This window comes from Lissotriton vulgaris, chromosome 4_1 (assembly GCF_964263255.1).
Source record: "Lissotriton vulgaris chromosome 4_1, aLisVul1.2, whole genome shotgun sequence".
Lineage (NCBI taxonomy): Eukaryota > Metazoa > Chordata > Amphibia > Caudata > Salamandridae > Lissotriton > Lissotriton vulgaris.
The window spans coordinates 763,192,717-763,211,425 of NC_141691.1; the positions used below are offsets into that span (position 1 = coordinate 763,192,717).

General features: G+C 45.5%; 1 protein-coding gene across 6 annotated transcripts in view; it reads right to left on the reverse strand.

Moving 5' to 3' along the window:
• Positions 1-18,709, reverse strand: part of LOC147722554 (serpin B6-like) — a 252,653-nt gene that overhangs the window by 117,397 nt on the left and 116,547 nt on the right. The gene's annotated exons all lie outside the window — the stretch shown is intronic.

The window sequence follows — 18,709 nt, forward strand, 5'->3', positions numbered from 1 at the left end:
AGGGCCCCCACTGAATCACTACTTGAAGCTAGGGGTCCTAGCCAAAGCAATATCTACAATGCGAACCACAAAACAATACACAAAAATGCAAAAATAAGATTACATCAAACAAGTACTTAAATTATGAAATAATTTAATTCACTAACAATTTTATAAACTCATAATTTTAATGGGAAAGTGAGTTTTTCAAAACTAGTTTTTGTTTCTGAAAGATGAAGCAACTGAAGCTACTAATCATCCATACTAGATTCTAGATTAGATACTAGATTCCGATTGCTGTACTTTTGCAGCTCTTAAAAAAAAAAAATCAACCTAAGTATACCAACTTAATTTTTAGCCTCCTATTACAAAATCTTTCACATTTATTGATTTTTGAAATTCTCAATTTTATACATTAAATACTTATTTTGTATATTGGCAGAGAGTCGTCTAAGGAGTGCAAAAAAAAAAATGGAGGGTCCCAAAACATGAGAGTCGTCTAAGGAGTGCAAAAAAAAAATGGAGGGTCCCAAAACATGTTTTTTCCACCAAAGCATTTTCTATAGACTTTGCACTCTAGAGTAGAGAGCAAATGGATAGTCTGATTTTAATGAAATTTGGCAGGAATATATTTTATGGTCTGCAGTTGATCCTTTTTGGCTGCAGAGGTAAGTAGGGTAACTTTTGAAAAAGTTATAAGCCATTAAGATATGGTGATATCCCAGGCTAGTAAATTTCACAGAATACCGCAAAATTACCATGGTATTTCATGGTACATGCCAATGTCAAGGTAGTATATTATTGGGTAATGGCTGACTTCACAAAAGTAATATGCAGCCTTATTGTTTTCGGTTAAGACCTTAGATGTAGGTAAACAGTATGTTTTATATTTTCCCATCCATATTACCATTCTAATAAAGTGGTAATAGGAAAGGAAAATAATTTACAGGTTTCTATATGTTTTTTTAAAAAGTTATGAAGCACCACAGTACTACCTTATAAACAGCGCAGAGCTAAAAAATATAAAAACGAAATTTAATATGTAAAAAGATTACACTGTACTACACTGTATTTCACAAATATATTGTACTTTCAATTGTTTTTTACATATTTTTTTTTAAAGCATACGGAGGACCGCTGTAATACCTCCAAATTACTGTACAGCTTAAAGTGAAAACAAAAAAAGTACATCTGTTGACAAATTTAAATTAGACTGAACTTCACTAATATTGTGTACTATAGTGTATTTTTGAAATGTTGGGATTTTTTTTCTTGTGTTGTAACTACAGCTGTACTTTCTAGGTACTAGTGCGGAAGACCGTATTTTGTTTTTAAATACATAGAAAAATATAAATACATTTCCCTATCTATTACCACTTTAATAAAGTGGTAATAGGTACAGAAAACTATAAAACCTAATACTTTACCTATATCTGGCCCTAACCTAGAACACAGCAAAAGTGTGGTACAAACAACATGACTGCCTTTTACTACAAAATACTTTACCCCACTCTATGACACTTCATTCTACATCGCTCCCCTCTAAAACTTTCTATGCCCCTACACTCCGCCTTCCCTCTATGCCACATCACTCCACTGAACGACACGCCACTCCACTTTATGACACTTTACTCAACTATACGTCACTCCACTGCGCTCCATTCCACGACACTACACTCTACAACACTTACACACCATCTTTAAATTATTATAACACATGCGACTCCATTTAGTGTAGTGAACTCTATAGCCACATTTCATTAATATTAACTCACACCTTCTCAATGCACAACTTATACCCTTTCATATTACATCACATATGAAATCAGAACATTCCTACACTTATGACATTGCAATTCACATCATTTGAAATAACACAGTGGATGGTAGAGTGGTAAGTTATTTTATTTTAAAGGTGGTGCGTAATTTAAAAATGTAAAGTATAAATATAACTTGGTTGTGTAATTAACGTATGGTTTGCATAGAAAAAATGTTTTTTCATTATATATATATATATATATATATATATATATATATATATATATATATATATATATATATATATTTTAGGGGGAAAAACGAAGATTAAAGTGATGTTATAGTTGGGTATGGTAATAAGATTCAAGCTTACCTTTAAAAATAAAAAACAAATTTCAAGACATTTTTTAGTTTTCTTTTTATTATTATTCAGTCAAATCCCCAGCTTCCAGTAAGACTCCTGTGGTAACCTCAATCATGCGGGTGGCCAACCATATGCACAGTCTTTGGTGCTGTATAGCAGCGAGGGTGGCCACATGACATGTGAATAACAAAGTGAACGAAGTGCCAATACTGATGTTCGATCAAAATTCACTTTTTAAGATCACACGTGAAACTCATTGTGATCTAATCATCACTTTTCTTTTTGATTTTTTCATTTCAATAGAAAAACGGGTCAATCCATTATTTATGACTATTTTCCTCAATTTTTCAATGGTCAACACTAAACATAATTCTTCAAATATTTACATGAACCACACTACACAACATCTAATCAATAATCAATTATGCACACATATTTAGACATCACACTAAATTGACAAAGACAAAAAATAGACAAAGATTAATACATTTTTAGACAAGTAAACAAGCTCAAGTTCCAAAAACTTCAAAAAAAAAGGAAAAAAGAAGAAAACAACAAGGCCCAAAGGTGAATTTAACAATTAGTATTTCAACAACCCTAGTCATTGGACAAAGACCAGACAGTGTACAGTCAAGGGCAACATAATGATGTAGTCAAAACTTGTTTTGAGCAGTTCATTCAAACATTATAAAAGAAGGTTGGCTTGACAGTCTGTTTTTTCACTTGAAAGGTAATTGTATGGTCAACGCGTTCCGAAACCAGAAAGTTGTTTGTGCGTTTTCATCAGGACCTAGTACTAGAGCTTAGTCTGAGGTCAGCCGTTCTCAGATCATATTATTTAGAGAAGAAAAAGCAATCTTAGTTGCGGCGTTAAACATTGTGTTTTTAATAAGAATTTTGAAACTCCAGGGATGGTAAAATGTGGGAGGGCAGTGATTTTCACAGGCTGTGTGAATTTGATTTTGGAACGAAACGCTAATGGTTCGAAGACGCTGTAAATTCAAGATACCTTTATGTTATTTGAAGGATAATTGTGGAGCGCAAGGATAAACTCACATCTTAGTGTCGCCCTTTTAGTACTATTTTCAAGCGTCCAGCGTTTTCTGTCTTTCAGTCGGGTTGGCATGTTGGTCACATGATATGTGGCCAACATACCAACCCCCACCTTCCCCAGAAGGTGGCCAACAGCAGCTTCATACAGCCTCCAGTCTTGCATAGTGGGGGGTTGGATTGCCCAACCAAACCCTCCACTGTGCACAGCATTCAGCCCTACACAGTGGTGTCTGGGGGTACGGCCTCCAGACTACGATTCATCAAGGTCTTGCACCCAACCCTGCCGACCTAGTACCGTGCGAGTACCACAGTACCCATGGCACCTTTCTTTTTTTTTTTAATATTTGCCCCCTTCCCAACCACACCCTGCACACATATACACAAGTACCAGTTTCAGAGTGTCCCTACCGTGCACCCTTATATAATAATTATAAAATCTTTTCAGGACATGGAGATAGAGTGCCCGAGTCCGCTAATGGCGTCCACAACATTTTCATCGGAGTTGCAGCCAGTTAATCAGATTGCTCAGTATTGCGGGACAAACCTAAACCTACCCCTATACCCCAAAACCCAAACCTAGCCCTGAACCCTAAAAATACCCCTGCACCCCAAAACCCATACCTATCCCTAAACCCTAAAACTACCCCTGTATCAGGAATACCTAACTTTTTAACTGCTTTAAGCCCAACCAGAGTATCTCTTTAACCTCTCATTTGTTGAAAATGGCAGAAGGAATTGACATCAAATCACAAAAAGTATGTTTTCCAAGTAAAGCTCAAACGTTTTGCAAAATATGGTGCAATTCCTTTTGGCTGTTTTTTTCTGCATCAGGCAGCAAAGCTTCCTATGGGAATAAACATGGGTAATCGGCATTTTGAAACACCCTTTTTCTTGGCCTCCACTTGACAGATCAGATCAACATGAGGAAGAAGCTTAGGTGAACTTATGTTTTTTTTCAATTTTCATGCAGATTTGTAAAATGGTGCCCAAGTTATTAGCAGAATAAAAAATGTTCTTCCTATGGAACCTTAAGTGATTATAACTACAGTGGCAACCGCCATTATGTAATAAATATGTAGTATGCTTGTATTTAGAGTATTGCACCTTTCCTAGTTATCTGCCTTGCTGCTCAGCCAGTGTGAATGATCTTGGAATGTTAGTATGTGTGATGAGAGAATGGAACGCTGGTATGCGTGGAGTGGCAGTTGAAAAGAAGGGCTGAGCAGCAAGGAAGCTGTTCCTGGTGGGGCTCGCTCTTTGGGCTTTCTTCTCTGTACTACTTATACTTGATACTTACTGACATCTAAGAAATGTATCAATAAAGCATATATCTTAAAAGTACACCTCAGGTCATTGGACTTATTACATTTGGCGACGAGGATGGAATTCCGTCTTACTATCTCTCGTTTGGGAGTGCTTTTTCTTGTTCTTCTCAATGTTTCGCTATTTTGGTCATTAATTGATGCTCACTGTTTATCATCTGCATCCTAGTCTGGCCAACTGTTTTGTTGTGCTGGTAACTGATGTCAAGTTCTTGTTTTGTTCTTGATTTGTTTTAGTCTTGCTATTCATTTTCTCACATTCTCTTTCTTATTTTTCTAATTCCTTGATTTATTCCGTTTCTTCTTCGGACCTTTGTTGCGAGATGTATCTTTGATTGTAATTATCTAGCATCTTACATTTACTACTTTTTCTCCGTAAAAAGGTGAAGAGGCGTTTTAGATTATTTTTTGTTAATTAATGCAATGTTACTCCTATGTTTATTAATGCTGATTGTGCGCCGAAGGCGCGCCAAAGGTAAGCCCGTCTGCGCCCGTCCGCGACCGGACCGCGCCCAGCGCCAGGACCCCTGGCCAACGAAGACCCCGACCGACCCGCCTGACGTACTCCGCCGCCACCCTCACCGCTCTCAACACCAGCCGACTCCCAGAATGCCATCAAGCCACTCCACGACGTACCCACGGACCTTTCAGCTGCCACGCCTGCAAGTTCACCTGCATCCGGACCAGCCTCGCACCAGCACCCACCAAGTCGAACACCAGCAGCACCCACCTCAAATGCATCCTGCTCAACACCCGCTCCGTCCACAGACACGCCATCGAACTCTGGAACCTTCTAGACGCCACAGCCCCTGACGTCGCCTTCCTCACGGAGACCTGGATGAACGCCTCTTCAGCTCCCGACATCGCCATCGCTATCCCAGAGGGCTACAAAATCGTCCGGAGGGACCGAAACGCCAACCAGATGGGAGGAGGCATCGCCATCATCCACAGGAACACCATCCGTCTCACGACCAGCACCGACAACACCCTGACCAGCGCCGAACACCTGCATTTCCAGATCCACACCAACCCGAACACCACCCTCAGAGGCACCCTGATCTACCGACCCCCTGGACCACGCACACAATTCAGCGAGGACATCGCCGACTTCGTCAGCCCGCATGCCCTCCCCTCCGCCGACTAAATCCTCCTGGGAGACCTCAACTTCCATCTGGAGAACAACAACGACCGCAACACCAGCACCCTGCTCGACAACCTCGCCAACCTGGGACTCAAGCAACTGGTGTCCACCCCCACCCACCTCGCCGGACACACACTCGACGCAGTCTTCTCATCCAGCACAGACATAGACTTCAGCCACGCCACAGAGCTTCAATGGACGGACCACAGCTGCGTCCACTTCACCTTCAAGAGAACGACGACCCACCAACACCAGCAACAGGCAGCCCGCAGAAGCTGGAACAAGATCACAGCAGACCAGCTCGCCACCTCCCTGAACCAGCACCCTCCTGCCAGCTCAGCGAACCCCAGCCAAGCCGCCGACAACCTCACGAAGTGGATCAGCAACTGCGAACTCGCCCCACTGAGGACCCCGCCTAGCAGACCCGGCAGCAAGAAGGCCCCATGGTTCACCGACGAACTCAAGAGCTCCAAGAAGAACTGCCGAGCCCTCGAGAAAGTCTGGAGAAGGGAACCGACACCGGACAACAGGACCTCCTTCAAACTTGCCACCCGGAAACACCACCAGCTGATCCGCGCCGCCAAGAAAACAGCATTCAAGGACCGGTTGGACAACAACGCACACAACTGCAAGGAACTCTTCAACATCGTGAAAGAGCTTTCCAACCCCAGCGCAGGAAACAACGACATCACCCCATCGCAAGACCTCTGCAACTCCCTCGCTTCATACTTCCACAACAAGATCGCGGACATACATAACAGCTTCAACAACCAACCAACGCACACCATGACCGAACAACCACCCCCCACCACCACCCTCCACGCCTGGACCTCGATCAGCACCGAAGACACCATCCGCATGATGAACTCCATCCACTCCGGATCACCGATCGACCCCTGCCCTCACCACGTCTTCAACAAGGCCGACGCTGTCATCGCACCCCACCTGCGAGACATCATCAACACATCCTTCGACACCACCATCTTCCCTGAGAGCTGGAAACACGCCGAACTCAGCGCTCTACTCAAGAAACCAACAGCGGACCCCACCGACCTCAAGAATTACCGCCCCATCTCGCTCCTCCCGTTTCCAGCCAAAGTCATTGAGAAGACCGTCAACAAGCAGATGGCCGCCTTCCTCGAGACGAACGGATCCCTCGACCCCTCACAGTCCGGCTTCCGAGCCAATCACAGCACCGAGACCGCCCTCATCGCCGCCACCGATGACATCCGAGCCCTGATGGACAATGGAGAAACAGCGGCCCTCATCCTCCTAGACCTCTCTGCGGCATTCGACACGGTCTGCCACCGCACCCTAGTACGGCGCCTCAGCAACATCGGAATCCAGGACAAGGCGCTGGACTGGATCATCTCCTTCCTCGACGGAAGAACACAGAGAGTCCGCCTACCACCGTACAAGTCAGAGGCCTCCGAAGTCACCTGCGGCATCCCTCAAGGATCATCTCTGAGCCCCACCCTCTTCAACGTCTACATGAGCCCCCTCGCGGCCATCGTACGCAAACACAACCTCAGCATAATCTCCTACCCCGACGACACCCAACTGATCCTCTCCCTGACCAACGACCCCGCCGCCGCCAGATCCAACCTGCACGAAGGGATGAAAGAGGTAGCCGAGTGGATGACGACCAGCCGCCTGAAACTGAACTCGGACAAGACGGAGGTCCTCATCCTGGGCTCCTCACCCTCCGCCTGGGACGACTCCTGGTGGCCTCCCGCTCTGGGCACCGCACCCAAACCGACAGACCATGCACGCAACCTGGGCTTCCTCCTGGACTCCTCCCTCTCCATGACCAGGCAAGTCAACAACGTCTCCTCGGCGTGCTTCAACATCCTACGCATGCTACGGAAGGTCTTCTGGTGGATCCCCACCGAGACCAGGAAGACCGTCACCCAGGCCCTCGTCACCAGCCGACTGGACTACGGCAACGCCCTCTACGCCGGTACCACCGCCAAGCTCCAGAAGAGACTCCAGCGGATCCAGAACGCCTCAGCCAGACTCATCCTCGACATCCCACGAACCAGCCACATCTCCGGACATCTGAGAGACCTTCACTGGCTCCCCGTCAACAAAAGAATCACCTTCCGCCACCTCACCCACGCACACAAAGCCCTACACGACCAAGGCCCGAGCTACCTCAACAGCCGAGTCAACTTCTACGCTCCCAAACGCCACCTCCGATCAGCCAACCACGCCCTCGCCGCCGTCCCCCGCATCCGAAGAGCGACTACAGGAGGAAGGTCCTTCTCCTACCTGGCCGCCAAGACCTGGAACTCCCTCCCTCCCGACCTGCGCCTGACCCAAGACCACCTCTCCTTCAGGAAGAAGCTGAAGACCTGGCTGTTCGAGCAGTAGCGGCACCCCCCCTCCCCCCCCCCCCCCCCCCCCCCCCAGCGCCTTGAGACCCTACGGGTATGTAGCGCGCTTTACAAGTGTCACTGATTGATTGATTGATTGATGCTAGTATTATGCTTTCTGCTTACATAATTCTTTTGTTGTTGTTTATAAAAGGGGGAAGGTATGTAGTGTACTTGTATTTAGAGTATTGCACCTTTCCTAGTTATCTGCCTTGCTGCTCAGCCAGTGTGAATGATCTTGGAATGTTGGTATGTGTAATGATGGAATGCTAGTATGCCTGTGTGTGGAGTGGCAGTTGAAAGGATGGGCGAAGCAGCAAGGAAGCTGCTCCTGGTGTGGCTAGCGCTTTGGGCTTTCTTCTCTGTACTACTTATGCTTGATACTTACTGACATCTAAGAAATGTATCAATAAAGCATATATCCTAAGGACACCTGTCAATGTAAATGTGTGTCTTGTAAAGCGCACTGCTGCCCTGAGGCGTTGTGGCGCTGTAGACCGCTGGGGAACCCGTCCTGGCTATCCCTGTGAGATGGTCCCTAATGGGTATCTCCAAGGTGAAACCAGGCATCTTCGGCGAATGTGGGGGGCCATTGTAGAGATGAGGCAAGCTAATGCCCAGAGTTGCAGAGTGTGATCCCTGGTTAGAGTAGGCACCGAGGCGAGAATTATCGAGTCCGCTGACCCTGCCGCGTCGGGAATTGAACCCTGGTCCCGGGCCGTTCTCTGTTTCCGGGTCTGCCGCCTCTAGCCAGTGAGCCACACCACTCCACTTCAGCTAATTGGACTTACTACAAAAATGTACTAATCTACTAAAACTTAATTTCTAAACAGGTACAGATCCCCTGAGTAGGTGTTACAGAACCATAAGTGTCTGAGGACCCCAAGTCAAGAACTGCTGTTCTAGCACAAGAATGACACAAGTGTCCTTTGCTTATTCCATAGTATTAGCAATATGTGATGAAGCACCATGTCATTACATGTGCATTACATATTGAAATATGTGTAGCATCATTCTGAGCAGTTTCTTGGACTCGCAAAGAGAGAGTAGCTCACTCTGAAAATGCAACGTACCAATCTGCAGTGAGCAATTGTGCACTACACATTTGGTGGTGAAGACAGCAAAAGGTCTGCACAAATGCTTTGTGACCTATTTGCTCAAGCAGACCCAAAACATTAAAATTGCTACGGATAGCTGAGGGCAGGCATTAAGCTTTCACAAAATGAAAGCTGTTAATTTGTAACATTTTATATTCTAGATGTGCATGCTACCAGCATTGGGAGAAGTAAACAGTCCATAGGATTTCTGCATTCCCTACCCTGTAATCTACGTCCATGTGCCATTTTGTGGAATTGCTTAAACCTTTGTTGCTTTAAGGGTCAGGATTTGCAAAGCTGGTGCACTGAATCTGAACGTGGATACCCATGCTCTCTGCTGTCCCTTTTATGCTTCTGTCCCAGCGCTCTGTATCTTGTGCAATGAGGGACATATCCGTATCCCTATCAATTATTAGCAATGAGACAATGGGGTGCACCCAACTGAGCACAGTCCAATTGTACATTCAAGGACTTTTTGATATTTCCCTCCATAAACATGGAGATTGCACACAGAGCAGTGGATTGTGCTATGGGCAGGCAAGTCACATGTTGCTAATAAACTGGTAAAGCACTCGTCAGGACACTGACCTCATCTCATTAAGCTGCTGAAGAAGAACATTGATAGTATACTTTCAAGGCGGTAGAGCCAGGTTCTTAGGAGATGGTAATTAGTCATGCCGTTCTCCTATGGCAGGGAGTCCCATTAGTTGACAGCCATGTATGCGTTGTATGCAAGGAACATTCAAGATAACTAAGCAACCCGAGCAATGGTATGATTGGGATTGCATCAAGTCAATTTAGTTGGTAAAATATGAAAAAATAAATAAATCAGGTCTGTTCTACAAAGAACTCTAATGGGCTGTGCACTGTGCTTTAAATCATGGGTGTAATTTCTCAGTGTAATAGTGCAGCTGACAAGAGCCAGCCAAAAAATAGTAATGGTGTTGCAAACATAACCTTGTACAAAAGGGGCCGCATTTTTGGTCCTTGTGCAATCTCACAATTGATTATTTAAGAAGTTCAAAATCGACTTCATTACACTATTCAAACTTGACACGGTAAAGGTACACATCACCACAATACTGCGAGGAAAACAACCTATTCAGAAGGAGTCTCATCAAGATGTCAATTTGATAGAAATAGTTCTTTTTAAAAGGCGCTAACTTGGGATCATTGCACTGACTTCAGATTACCTACAGTTATTATAGTTGGTCATCTGACTGAGGCTGCGATGCAGCTCAGTGGGGAAGGGCGAAGCCAGAAATCTGTCCAATTACTGGCAGCGTGACTGAACACCAGCACCTCCGTGCAAGTAGATGAAGCTTCAACATATGTTCTCTTCCATCCAATCCCCCACTAGAATGGAATGAACGCTCTAGGTCTGGTAAAATTGCCTATGTCTGAACATAAGCTGGGTCCGCTCAGCATTGACACGATCTGTGAGCCCAAAGGTTCCCATTAAAGTATACACATGCTGAAGTTCACGGGCCCTTATGGAGCCAGGCACCTGTAGTCACCTTCGAGTCTGCTCAGTAGAAGAGAATGGCCTCTAGCATCAAAAGCTGGCAGCAGCCTCAGTTAAGTCAGGGCTCTGGTCCCTCCTTGGCCTGTGAACCATCTCACATCATTCAGAACGGACACCACTATTAGTTATATTCTTTTCCATATGAGAAGCACAAGTCTGTGTGATGCACATCCAGAATTCTGTTGCATTAAATTAAATGTTGTAAATGCTGTACAGCTGCCTGCTCCATTGCCTTCACCCTAAAGGGAAGCTGGAAAACTGACTGGGTCCAAGTTTGAGAGAGACTCTTAAGCTGCTTTGGCAAGGTCCGGTCACAAAGGAGTTTATGACGAAAATTAAATGCTTTTTTCAGCAGCAAAGTGGCCTTCTTAAGCAACTGGGGTGTTTAGAAGGGGTCTAAGTGAACTGCAGGCCATCTATCCATGATATTCTGCCCATTTTCTTAATCCTATTCTGCATTAACCAAGTCAATTATTAATAACAAGTTAACAGTATATGGAATATGTCCCCCTAGGAAAAATAAAGTTCAATTTTCTGCATCGTAGTAGTGTGGGATTAGAAAAGCTTTAAAGTAATCAAAATAATCCTCGTTCCTAATATCCCCTTCCTGTCTCAGATAACCAAAACATTGTCTGATACAGCTTTCATGTGGTAGGAATTACATTCCACTTTCCCACATTTTCCTTCCATAAGTGCTAAAAACAAATACAAGCCTGGTGGTGGCTATGTGGACAGAAACGCTCCTGTGAAGCACTCATGAGAAGAGCTAATGTTACTGGGCAAGGGCCAGTTTCCATACTGTTAGACTCTGTCAATGAACGCACATTATCAGAGTGTAACAAGGATTAGTACATTCACTAGGGAAAGGAGGATTACAACGCAACCTTAACAAATGTAGATTTCGTCTCTAGACAATAGTGTCAACTGGTTGGGTACTTTTTTCGGTCAGGGTTCAGATAGTATTAACTAACGCACACAAAAAGGTTAAAAGGAAAGTCTTTTGATCAGCCTCCTCACCAACTGGTTTGTTTCGGTGAACTCGCTTCAGTCATTCTTTGTATAAATTCTGCACATTTTTAATTCACCCATGCCATTTCATAGATATTTGCATCTTCCACCTTATAATTTTCATACATCATCTTGCCGGGCTAACAAAAGAGTATCTCAGACATCACAGTACTTTGCAATTGCATGGTCATCTAAGATGGTGACCGCATTAATGTTCAGGATGAACGGCATCAACTTAGAATCCGAGACGACACCTAAGGTGACCCTCCGCATCTAAGATTGCCACCATGTCAATTTCATGATGCAAGGCCATCTTAGATGAGAGGATTCCAGATGGCCATACAATAACAGTGGCAGCTGCATTTCTACTTCTAGGTTACATTCTGCCCATGCCAGCGTGGTTGGATCTTCTTGATTGACAAGAACATTCAACACACAAATAGAGTTACTTGATGTAAAGATGGACACTTTCAAACACAATTGCGTAGCTGCACTATAAACATGAGGGTTTCACCCACTTCTTTGCACTTCTTCAGAACCGCGATAAAGACTACTGCCTCCATAACTCAGCGCTGGCATTTTTTTTTAGGCCACTGAATGGAAGCAGAAATAATTAAACGAGGAAGAGTGACTTCGTAACTTTAAATGTTGAAGCTGCACGCTATCTACAATCTGCCACCCTTATAACAAAAGTGCAGTTGAGTTTTTTTTTTTTAAACTAATATTATATTCAACAAACCAATAAAAAGAGACATTCAAAAGGGTCTCCTGTGATAGCTTAAGATTGAGAGAGTAGTGGTGGACGCCTATGAGGCCTTCATGAACAGCCCAAATTATTATGGCCTGGTAGAGCAAAGGCTTGTATCTCACTCAAGAGAGCCATCTAGTAACTGCTTGCAGTACTGTACTTTTGTGAAAGACTATTTGTAGGAAATTCCCTTTTTTTGTATTGTCATTTCAGATTTTCCACCTTTGCCAACGCCTATATTTTTGCTGGCTTTAGAACTCTGTGCATTTTACCCCTGCTAACCAACAGTAAAGTGCATGTGCGCCCCATTTATACATTGTTGAATTGCCTAACTACTAATTGATGCATGTAACTTGACAATAAATCCGTAGTATACGATGTACCATCTACTACAGTTGCAGTGCAAACATGGCATTAGGCCTACCCTGTGCAGCCTGACAGCTGCAGTGACAGCTGTCAAACTCAACCTTTTGACATTTAAAAGGAAGTGTTTTACCTATTAATCAGCAACTCACTCCTATGTAAGCCTTGCAGCTCACAACGCAGGTTTTGTGGTTTTTAAAAGTAGGACATGTAGAAATGTAAAGGGAACATGTCCTTACAATGGGTAGCACCCAAAAACGTTTTTCACTGTAGAAATGCTGGCTCAGAGAAATAATGAGAAGGGATATTAAATTCTAATACGGTTAACTCAGCAAAGAGACTGGCTAGAAAATAATTAAACAATTATTTTTAATAGGTATTAAAATTTGACTTTAATAGTGAAGATACATTTTTTTAATAAATATTAAGGAAACAACTTTTAGAAAGTCGCCCTTCACCTGCCTGGACTGTCAGAGACTAATTAACATAAGCCTCTGCCAGCTGTCAGCCTGAGCTCAGCCCTTGAATATGCGTCACATGAGGTGCAAAATGCACCCCAGGAGCGACCTATAGGCTGACTTGTATGGGTAGAGAAGAATCCTCTGAGCTCAACAGGATTTGCAGGGTGGGGGCTGTGAACTTCATTTGACATCACAGTGTGAAAAGTTGCTGGACAGGTTTGTGGAGCCTTATTTAACGCTTCGGGAACACCTGAAAGGGAAACAGCATGTCAAGACAATTCTTGTGTATTTGTGTATTATCTGTCTTGGTGGTGCAGGGCTCTGCTTATGCTCTACCAGATTTCTGCTTCTAGGGTTGTTGTGGTTACAGTACCCGTCTCAATTTGAATTGTAGTGTCAGGTGTGAAAGGACCCTCAGAATACTATAGCACACTCCTCACTCACACACTCAGCGAAGTTTAGTGTGGCAGAAGGCCTTAGGCATTTTGGTTTTGCTCTGACACATTTCATTTTCAAATGCAAAAACAACAATTGATGGACAGAATGCAGAACAATGTCATACATTCACCCCAGTACAGAGATCTGGGCCTAAATCCATCGTTTTTTTGCACCCCACACCACCCCAGTTCAGACATGGCCATATGCAAATCAGCCTTGACCCTGTGCCTCATGGGAACAGTCCAGCCCGAACTGCCAAGCCATGTCTTTCCTGGACCGGAATCAAGCATCCTAGGACCGGTTTCTGGCGATCAGCCGTCTTCAGCCAGGATAGCTTGACTCCAGTGGTGTGGAGAGCATGGGACTCACGTCTGAGCATACCCATCCCACTCAGGGTGACAAATGCAAAAACAACAATTGATGGACAGAATGCAGAACAATGTCATACATTCACCCCAGTACAGAGATATGGGCCTAAATCCATTGTTTTTTTGCACTCCACACCACCCCAGTTCAGACCACTGGAGTCAAGCTATCCTGGCTGAAGACTGCTGATAGCCAGAAACCGGTCCTAGGATGCTTGATTTCGGTCCAGCAAAGACATGGCTTGGCAGTTCAGGCTGGACTGTTCCCATGAGGCACAGGGTCAAGGCTGATTTGCATATGGCCATGTCTGAACTAGGGTAGCGTGGAGTGCAAAATAAACGATGGATTTAGGCCCAGATCTCTGTACTGGGGTGAAAGTTTACAGGGGGATTTGTTTCCTGGTGGGGCCATGAGCTCCAAGCAGTAACCCTGGTCTATAATGGCCAACCCATTGGTCTTAGGTGATGTTTCACTGTTGTTGAAGGGACCCCTGCAGACATCCCCAGACAGGTGTTGTGTGATCGGGAAGGAAGACGAAGGCACTGCTTGGTGGGTGAGGTTTCCTCAGTCGCCCCATATCTACCCCTGAACTTGGAATGGTTTACCTTGTAGGCACCCCCTAAAAATAGACCCAGGAGGCTTATGGCTGGTGCTGCTGCCTCTAGAGGAGGTAGAGGCCTCTGGGGAGGTGGCTTTAGCACTGTCACAGAATTGTGAGTGACGAAAAGTAACATGGGATGATAGAGACTGGATAGCTCCCACTGCTTTGGCTGGGTCTGTGTCTTTTTTATTTTTTCAAGCATGCGATAAGCCTAAGGCCTACATAGGTATTTCTCATCAAAGGGCATGTTGATCAGATGCTGCTGGACTTCTGTCTTGAAGCCAGAGGCACGGAGCAAAGTATGCTTGCATTTCAGGACACTGGAGTGAATGCCTCTGGCAGAGGGGTCTGTCACGTCAAGAGCACACATGATGGTGGTGTTGGAGAACCTTTGCCCTTCCGCTATCATTTCCTGTGCCAGTTATTTTTTTGGTCGAGGAAATCCTATATTAGGTCACACATTTCGTCCCAATGGCCACTGCAGTATCTGGACAACAACCCTATGGAGTTGGTGATCTGCCAATAAGTTGCAGATTGTGTGGTAACTCGCTTCCTTGCTGCTTCAATTTCCGTGCTTTATCTGGCGACAGGGCTTCCCCAGAGCCCTGTGCATTTGCCAGTTTGTGGGCCGTGTGCACCACTAGCGAGTCTGGCGGGAGCTGGGCTCTAATGTACGGTGGGACAAGGGTAAGGGCTCTGCCAAAATCTTGTGCAACTGACTTCGTCAGTGCAGAAGACGGGTCGGCCGTCACAAAAGCCACATCGTCGGTGTACGCTAAAACTTTGGATTCTATGCCCTGGCAAACAATAGGGAGGATTCCATTATTGGCCTCAAATAGCCGTATTAAAGGATCCATATATATAGCAAATAGCAGGGGTGAGCATGGGCATCCCTGCCGAGTCCCCCGCTGAATAATAAAAGGAAGTGTATGGCGGCCACCATTTAACCTTAGACGAGCTGTGGGTGCGGAATACAATACCTGAATGGCTTGGATAAAACCCTCCCCCAACTCAAACCATCTCATTGATTCCCATAAAAAAATCCCAGGAGACCCTTTCGAATGCCTTCTCCGCATCTAGTAACAAAGTGGCCATAGGGTCTTCAGAGATCTCTGTTGCATCGAAGAGTGTTATCACTAGCCGTACATGCTGCGTGGTCCCACGACCCATTATAAACCCATGTTTGCAGGGGTGGATAGTTTTCCTTAAAATATTGTTTAGCTTAGTAGCCATGGCTTTCGAAAAAAAATTAACATCACTATTCAGTAATATGATGGGGTGGTATGAGCCTGGCTCCCTAGGTGGCTTTTTTTTTTAAAGAAAACTATAGCATCCTGTGAGAAAGTGGCTCTATATATACTGGACCAAAGTAAGGCACAGTGTGAATAGAGTTCACCAACCCCAGAAGTATAACAGAGGTTAAAGTCAGGGCTGACCTTACTCTCATAAGTGGTAGCTTGGTCCAGCAGTAAGGCAGTACCAGAGGACAATGTAAAGCATTTGTTGTACACACTCAGTCAGCAAAAGGTTTCCCACACTCAAGGACTGAACTCCAGGCCAATTGTTTTTATATCAAAAGATATAGTTGCTTTATTTTTAGAACCGACATGTATCAAAATATACTTTTCTCAGTGATGAGTAATCTCAGGTTATTGCTTTGCAGAAAAGCAATGACTTGGTAAACACAATAGGTACAGGGGTTGCAATAGGCAACACAATTCTAAACACAATTTAGCATTGAGCTCAATGGGTTTTTCAATACAATTACAGTTGATTACTTTGTAGATTACTTTTGTAAGTCCAGGACTGGATCCTAGATGCAGTCTTGGGGTCTAAGCTGGAAACAGTTTAGTAAAAACGTTTTGGTTATTGCAATGATTTTTAAGGAATAAAAAGGTATTTTAAAAGTTCACACTTAGAAACTTTTCAGTGAAAATCTGGCAATGTTATCCAATGGGAGAAAATTCAGGTTACAGGTAAAGTATGTTCTCATTACTTTTGTAATCCAGTACTGGGCTCCTAGGTCCAGAACTGGGATCTCTACTTAAGACAGATAAGTAATTACGTTTCAGTAGGTAGTACGATTTTTACAGAATATTTCAAGTTTTCAAAAGTAGACACAATAGAAATTTCACAAACAAGCAGACAATGGATTCCTATGGAGAAAATTCAGGTTATTAGTAAACCCGGTTAGGATTACTTTTGCGGTTCAGTACTGGGCTACAAGATACAGTACTTGCTTCCCCCCTAATCACAGGTGAGTACTTCGGAATTTGGCTGATTTTATAGGAATATTTCAAGTTTTCAAAACTTCACACTTAGAAGATTTTTCGAGTCAACCCAGTCAATGTTATCCAATGGCAGGTACGTGAGTTATTGGTTACCAGGTGAGTACTCGACTGATGAAGTTAAGGTTCTGGGCATAGACTCAGGGGTCCCCCAGGGTCAGGTAGGTACAGTTGGTTCATCCTCAGCAGCACAGAGGCAGCCGGGTGCAGTGGTAGTTAGGCCCTATGTTAACCAATGAGGGGCAGGGGGCCTTCGGTTGGTGGCTGGTGGCTAGCAGGCCACGCGGCTGTGGGAGCTGGGCTACCAGTCACTTGCTCAGGGCAAATGGGAAAGTAGGATAGGGCAAAGGTTGCACTGCCAGAGGCACTCCGGCGGCTCGGCGCAGGGTGCTTTTGAGCCGTCGAGCACTCCATGTTATTCAATGGGAAAGGTAAAAAGGGAACAAAGGCTGCAGACTCTGGGACGGTGATTCTTCAGGTGCAACCACCACTTCGGGAGGTAAGTTGGGATCCTGGAGAAGAGGTAAGTACCCCAAAGGAAAGCACAAGGAGCCGCAGGGCGCCGGGTGCGGGGTTGTCTTTGGGTGTCGGGAAATCTTAGCCGCAGCTGGTCACGGTTGGAGGGGTCCCTGGTTCTGAGACTGCAGGCGTCATCTGGTTCATCGAGGAGGGTCTTTGGGACTTCGGGTCCCAGTCGCCGGGGGGACGTCCTCCTGGTCTTGGATCACTCGGGCACGGGCCGGGCTCAGCAGGTGCAGAGTGGGTAGGTCTTGAGCTTCCTGGCTGGCACCAGGGGGTTGGTTGTTGAAGCAGAGCCTCTGCTTATGGGAGTCCCAGTCTTTAAGAGGGTCAATGCGGGCAGCTCCTCCGGGGGTCCTAAGGTTTCTGTCCGCAGGAGTCGCCGGAATTAAGCAGGAGCAGGTTCCAGGATCGACAGGCCAGTAGGGCTGGGGCCAAGTCAGTTGGTGTTGTCCTGTTGTGAGCAGCTGCTTCTTGATCTTCTTTCTCTTATCGGAATCTGGGGAAGGAAGGTTCAGGGTGCCCCTAAATACTAAGTTTAGGGGCGTTCCAGGCAGGGCAAGGGCAGGGACCAATAGGTCCCTGTCCTGGGGTGGTTACACCCCCTAGCCTGCTCCTCTCCTGTGGGAGGGGGGCAGGAGCCTAGCTGTGATTGGGCAGGGCTCCCCATCTTCAAGATGGCCGGAGCCCGGGGTCGTTCTTCACCTCGCCTCTCCCACCGGAGGGTTGAGGTTAGCACAGGCTGGCACCACCCTCCTTCCTGACGTAGGGTTTCCCGCCAGAGCGGGGGGTCAGAACTGGTAGGGGGCCAGTTGCTGAGTACAGCAAGTGGCCTGGAGAAGCTCACAAAGGCGGCATGCCTTTGAAGCTTCCCCCTGCCCATCCTAGGGGAGGAGACCTAGCACCTCGCCCAGGATGTGCCTTGTTTCAGGCCCAGGAGAGCAAGGGGCCCTCCACCCAGCAAGATGTCTGCTGTGTGGCAGCCACTCAGTCCAGACGTGGATTGTAGGTTAGGTTTCAGGGAGCATCTCCAAGATGCCCTCTGGGGTGCATTTTACATTAAATCCCACACTGGCATCAGTGTGGGTTTAATGTGCTTAGAAGTTTGATACCAAACTTGTTAGTCTTCAGTGTAGCCATTATGGTGCTGTGGAGTTCGTAATGACGACCTCCCAGCACCATATACTCTTAATGGCATCACTGCACTTACAGTGCCCAGGAATGGCCCTGGGTACTGTAGGGGCACACGGCTCAGGCACCTGTGCCTACACCACTGGCATAGGGCATCCAGCTAGAGGGGTGA